Source organism: Furipterus horrens, unplaced genomic scaffold (assembly GCF_987537825.1).
Source record: "Furipterus horrens unplaced genomic scaffold, mFurHor1.1.pri manual_scaffold_3, whole genome shotgun sequence".
Classification (NCBI taxonomy): Eukaryota; Metazoa; Chordata; class Mammalia; order Chiroptera; family Furipteridae; genus Furipterus; species Furipterus horrens.
The window spans coordinates 126,527,196-126,534,330 of record NW_028327173.1 but is presented as its reverse complement, the minus strand read 5'-3'; positions in this window follow the sequence as shown (position 1 = coordinate 126,534,330).

The window sequence follows — 7,135 nt, the reverse complement described above, 5'->3', positions numbered from 1 at the left end:
GTTCCGCCCCTGTCCCGCCTCCGGGACCGCCTTCCCCCCACCCCCACCCCGGCCTGTCACCCACGCCAGGCTCTACAGCAAACAGCCTCGGTTGTTTGTGGCTAGCGGAGAGGCTGGCTAACAGACGGAGTTTTTAGAATGCCCTAGATGTGCACATGTTTGCATAAAATTCAAGAACAAACTTGAAAATATAAATGGGATTAACAGCACAGTTGACTGCCACGTTCTGGCTGGTCACCTCACAGGCTTTGGAACAAAATAATAAACTCAGGAACAAATTATATGTATATTAAACAGTGATCTCTTTCTAGCTTTACCTCGTGCCTTTTCTTATTCCCTTTTCCTCTGCTGTTTGACTCAGATCAGGAGGTTCAAGCCCCTGAAATACTGAGAGGAATTCAGTTTTAACTAAAATTAACGTTTTCCTAACCCTTACTCTAATGCAAGGCCCTATGGGCTCAATGAAGGAGGATGTGCACAATGAGGAAATGCTGGGTCATATCTGATTGAACCCTGAAAATACCGTATATTGGTTTGCTGAATGTTTCCATCGACTAATCTTTCAAATTTACTAAAATATGGTGCTCTGAAAGTCTGCCTTCAGAATGAATCACATGGTCGTGTAACAGCCAGTTGAGGTATGTCTCCCGAAAGACAGACTATATTCTCATCTCACTTTCCCACAGCAAGATTCACTTACATGGGAGGGATAGACATCACCTAGAAGACTTTTCAGTTACCCAAAGGTAAGCTGAGTGCTTCATGGCTTTTAATTTCTTAATGAATGCCAGAGATCAAAATCAGGAAAAAGTCATAAAATGCATGCAGATCCATTTCCGTGTTTTTAATTTTACATTAGTTTCACTCAGGTTCTTCATTTAAGTTAAACAAAAGAATGTACAGATAGGTATCATTTATTTTGTACACAATCCCCTACAGCATTTTTACTTTATTGTCCTTCCAGTAGCCCTCTCCTCTCTGCATCTGAGGGGAGAAATATGAAAGCAGGAATGGAAGGAAGTCCAGGCCAAGAACAAAGAGAAGAATGGGGAAGGGATGCTGCTTCTACATGGTAGAAAGAAGCAGACAGAAGGAATGTTCATGAGGAGCAGTCAATGGGAGAGTGGTGAAACTTCTGGTTATTTTGAGAAGAGGTTCCTTGCCAAAGCGGTGATTAGTTGGCACCATTGGTACAACTTTTCAGCAAGAGGTGCACCAACTAGAGTAAAGGTTTGACTTGGCCAGCCTCAAGGAGCTGTGTCCCCTCAGTGGTTCTATGGTGCCCACATCCTTGGACCTCCACACTTGGCAGTTAGTAGATGCTTAATAATGTGGGCCTGGGTAGGCTGTGGCTATTGATTTATACAGCTTTGGTGACTGTTGTAGATCTCAGAAATAAATATCCCTGTAGAAGTCAGAGTTTTAAAAGGGGGGATGGCCAATAAATCTTGGTAGATGGCTGAAATTTTTCTAGCTGAAGTTTCTTTGTATATACACCCAACACTGCTAGGAATTACTAGGAGGAAATTTACAGAGGACCAGAAATCTGCAGTAGCAGGTAGTGGAGGTATGTGTGTTACATACCATGGAGATGGCCCTGATTCCTGGCAAATCTATGAATGAGTGATATTCGCAACGTCCTATCCTCAACAACCAGGGGACTCAAGCAGTGATGAGTCGTCGGCAGCCGTCCGTCTCGAGAGACGATGATGTAGCTTCTTAAGAGTCTATCTGCACCGCCGAGAATGGTTGTGCAGTCCGACTCGGGAGTGACACGGTATCTGTCTCCTCCCGTGTTGAATCGACATCTTGTGATGACGCTGGAGTGTCCTCTCCAGTGAAGCTGAAGCTACAGAGCCTGGGCAGGGTGATATGGAGGGTCTGCTGTTGCCCATGCAGCAGACCCCCCCTCTCTTCGCAGCTGAAGGGTCCAAGGGAAAGACGGAGTCAATACAGCTTGGCTTCAGGTGCGCCGCAGGAGTTGCCGGTGTTGACTACAACGTCAAACCGCCTTAGGGACTCCGGCTCCGGATTTTCTGTCGGGGTTTACTCCCTTAGCCTTTCCCCTGAAGAGGTATGCCGCAAGGCAGCGGAGGTTTTTTGGAGTCAGAGTTTTCCTTCTCTGATGTGCCCTGACTGGAAGATCGAACCAGCGACACTTAGCTCGCAGGCCGATGCTCAATCCACTGAGCCAAACCAGCCAGGGCCCACTCAAGCAGTGATGAGTAAAATACAGAAAATTACTTGCCCACCTCTCAGAATGAACATGTTGACCCAAGACTTTAAATCCCAGAACCGGATGAATTTGGCTTACTATTCAGATAGCATTTCAATAATTTTAGAGTAAAGTTTTAACTAGCCTAATTGTAATCAGAGCAACAGTCTGTAAGCACATTCTAGTGACTGATAGCCTTAAGCTCTTCTAGATTACTTCTGTTGCAAAGCCTGAGCAGTTCAGAAAGGTATCTGATCTCTTGCTGCCATCCCTGCTTGGCAAGGGCACTGATTAATCCATCAAGGGCCTCCCAATCAACTCATGGCTGCCAGCACTGCGCTTGGCTGAGAAGTGGAGATACCATGACTGGCAAAAAGCACAGTGTGTGATTACATGGAGGGGTGCAGACAGGCTAGAGCTGTGCGTGGGCTCTGAGCCTAAAGCATTAGAGTGGCAAACACTAAGCTAATTGCTAAAGTGCATTTGGTTTAGTTATTTTCCCATTAATTTGTCATTGTAATAATGAATATTAAAATGCCTTTTATATTAATAACTAAAACAAATTAATTTCCCTGTAATTTAATTACAACAGCATTCATTGTCACAGTAGACATCTGCAGTACAGATGCAGTCATTTTCAAGCATGTGGATGAGATGGGGTGTTGAATTTCTTTGCCTTAGAATTCGAAATGAAAAGGATGCCCGTAACCACCTAGTGAATTTCATTTTCTCACAGATAAGGAAACCAGAGCCCAGAGGGCTGGACATTGGGTAACTTTTTTAAATAAGGTCTCTGGTGAGTGGAAGAAGAAGCCTGGAATGTTCTGTATTCTCAACTAAAACAAAGACAGCGTTCATTCTGGTATGTATATATGTTTGTTTGTTTTTTAATGATGTAAAATTTACAAAACAAAAATTAAGCCTTATAAACTGAACAATTCAATGACACTTAGTACATTCACAACATTGTGCAACCACTGCCACTCTCTATTTCCAAAACATGTTTACCACCTAAAAGAAAACCCTCTACCCATCAAGCAGTTACTCCCCAATTCCCCAGCCCTGATAACTGCCAAATATGCTTTCAGTTGCTATGGATGTGCCTATTCTAGATAGTCCCTATAAGTAGAATCATAGGATATGTGACTTTTTATGTCTGGCTTCTTTGACCTAGTAAAACGTTTCCGCATTGTACCGTGTATCAGTACTTTGTTCCCTTGTATGGCTGAATAATATTTCATTGTATGGATAGACCATATCTGTTTATTCATTCATAAGCTAATGGACATTTGGTTGTTTCCACCTTTTGGCTATTGAGTACCTGCTTTCAATTATTTTGGGTACATACCTAGGAGTGGAATTGCTGGGTCATATGGTAATTCCATGTTGAACTCTTTGAGGACCTACAAAACTGTTTTCCAAAGGGCTGTGTCATTTTACATTTCTGCCAATCTTATGGAAGGGTTTCCTCATGTTCTTTTTTGTTTCTCATGAAAACTGTCTGTTTCTTCTGCCCCTTCAACATCCTGTCATGCCTGAGGCTCCCTCCCTTCCTTTTTGTATTTTTGCCATGCCCTATCTTCAAGAGGCTTATCGTTACACTGAATGACTTCATTGTGGGCAAGGGCTCTCTTATTTATTAATTTATCACACAAACACTTTGTTAACACCATATTCCAGGCACTGTGCTAAAAGTGTTACAAACATTACTTTGATTAATTCTTATAACACCACCAAGAAATAAGTACTATTAATATTCCCCATTGTGAAGATGATAAAATAAAATAAAATAAAAAAACAGAGACAGAGGTTAAGGAACTTGTCCAAGGTCACGCTGGGAGGGAGTAAAACAATAATGGATTAAATCTGAGTGATTCTGATGTACAGTCATGGGGAAAAGATTATTTTGAGCCATTTGCTTGGCATGGCAACATTTTTGCCCTTACATACTCTTTTTTTAAATCCAAAATGTGTTTATTAGGGTGGTGTCCCACTTATCTTGATCCGGGGTGCTTTAGTGATGCTTCCTTTTGCAGGAGCCTTCTTCTGCAAGCTAGAAGACTGCTCCTGTAGGCTGACAGATGACAGTGGAGCAGCCAACACACAGAACCACCACTTGTGCATTGCTAGAGGCAGTGGTGATTTTACAGCATCCTGGGCATTTCATGCCCATAAATTAGGAACTGGGGCTCCACACCTGGTGCTTATTCTTGTGTTCCTCTTCTCCTCTTCCGGAGAAGGATGAAGAAGATCCTTAGCTGAGGCATGTTGTCATGGAGAGGTTGTCACCATGGAACTGCCCTTCAGTACTCTTTATTACTATCACTCTTAATTATAACACTCACCTGCAATGACAATTTTAGTTATCAGTTGCCTTACTGGTACTTGGTGAAGAAGGGAGATAAGCAAAACTTGCCATAACTTTCTTAGCAGACTATATTAAGAGGTGTCTTCCAAACTACAAGTTGGGATTTGCTCCTTGCTCCATTGCAGTGATGGCCCAGCCTTGCACATTCCAATGACATACAGCCTAGTGGGAGCGTTGCTGGTAACGCTCACCCCTCAGGACACAAGAAGCACATTTAATTAATTTATTTTTAAGTATATTTTATTGATTGTGTTGTTACAATAATTTCAGTTTCTTTCCCTTTTGCTCCACTCTGCACAGTACCCCGCTTCCCTCCACCAATCCCACCCCCCTTAGTTCATGTCCATGGGTCATGCATATAAGTTCTTTGGCTTCACCCTTTCCTATATTATTCTTAACTTCCCCCTGTCTATTTTGTACCAAACAATTATACTTCTTAATCCCTGCACCATTTCCTCATTTCTCCCCCTTCCCTCTCCCAGCTGATAATCCTCCGAATGATCACCATACCTATGATTCTGTTCCTATTCTGGTTTGCTTAGTTGGATTTTGTTTTTATTTTTTACATTCATTTGTTTATAGGTGTGAGTTTGTTGTCATTTTAATGTTCATAATTTTGATCTTCTTTTTCTTAAGTAAGTCCCTTTGACATTTCATATAATAATAGCTGGTTGATGATGAACTCCTTTAGCTTTACCTTGTCTGGGAAGCACTTTCTCTGCAATTCTATTCTAAATGATAGCTTTGCTGTATAGAGTAATCTTGGTTGTAAGTCCTTGCTCTTCATCACATTAAATACTTCTTTCCAGTCCTTTCTTGCCTGCAAAGTTTCTTTTGAGAAATCAGCTGATAGTCTTATAGGCACCCCTTTGTAGGCAACGCTCCGCTTTTCTCTTGCTACTTTCACGATTCTCTCTTTATCTTGAACCTTTGGCATTTTAATTATGATGTGTCTTGGTGGGGTCCTCTTTGGGTCTAGCTTTTTTGGGACTCTCTGTGCTTCCTGGACTTGTATGTCTACTTCCTTCACCACATATGGGGAATTTTCCTTCATTATTTTCTCACATAAGTTTTCAATTTCTTGCTCTTCCTTTCCTCCTTCTGGCATCCCTATGGTTTGGATGTTGGTGTGTTTAAAGTTGTCCCAGAGGTTCCTAAGTCTCTGCTCATTTTTTTCAAATCTTGTTTCCTCATTCTGTATTGGTTGGCTGTTGTTTTCCTCCTTATGTTCAAAATCATTGATTTGAACCCTGGTTTCCTTCCCTTCACCTTTGGTTTTGTGTACATTTCCCTTCATTTCATTTAGCATAGCCTTCACTTCTTCCCTTATGCATTTGCCATACTCAAGCACATCTGTCAAGCCTGTGAGCATCTTTATCACCAGTTTTTTGAACCCTGCATCTGTTAGGTTGTCTATCTCCTCATCTGTTAGGTTGGCTATCTCCTTGTTGCTTAGTTCTCCCACTGGAACCTTGATATGTTTCCCCATTTGGGCCATACTTCTCTGTCTCCTCATCTTGACAGGCTCCTGTGTCTGTTTGCCTCTGTGTCTTAGGTAAGCTGTCACTCCTGTTACATTGTAAGGGGTAGAGCCTTAGGTATTCGTCAGTACAGAGTGACCCATTTCACCACGTTGTGGTACTATATGTGGGGAGGTGGGCTCAAAGAGGGAACAAAGATACTTGCTCAGCACTCGCCCCTTTTCCAGGCACTTCTCCCACTTCCCTATGAGACTGGCACTCTTTATTTGTTGGCCTGGCCATCATTCCCAAAGTGGGTGGGTCTGCGGATGTTTTAGGACTGTGGGGCCCTTTAAAAAAGCAGACTCTGCTGAGAAACCAGCAGTTTCTTCCTCTGCCCCAACCCCCACTGGTTTGCACAGTCAGAAGCAATGAGGCTTCAACTTGGCTGGAAGTCCACTATTTTGTTTTTTTAACTGTCTATACTGAGGACTTATCTTTAGCAATATTAATTTATTAGTCTGGGGAGAGGCCCAGCTGGGAGGTAGGTTTTAGAAGCTCCCAAATGATTGTAATGTACAGCCAGGACAGTGAACCACTGATTTAGGCTGGTTTATGTCACCTGCCCATCACTAAACTAACAGTCACCAGGAGAATACTAATTGGCTTAGAAAAATGAATCTCAGAATATGCCACCCCCCGCCCCCAGCAGAAGCAGTTGGGAACCAGTCAGAAATGCAAATTATCAAGCACCACCAAGACCTACTGATTCAGAAACTCTGGGGGTGGGATCAGCAATTTGTGCTTCAACAAATTTTCCAGGTGATTCTGACCCACTGACTGCCTCAGACCAATCAAACTCCTCTGTGGAGCTAGGGAGAAAATAAATATGTGAACAAAAGCTGAGTTCTGGTGGGAGAGTGGACCCCAGAGCTCTGCAGCCTTTAGCACCTCCTTCTCCCAGCATAGGCCAGAGAGGGGGAAAGAGGGATCAGAACCTGAATCCTAGAGACTCCTGGCTGTTCAGAGAGGGCCTCCCAATGTTGCCACAAAGCCTCAGCCTCTGCAGTGGGCTGTTAGGAACGGAGGAGC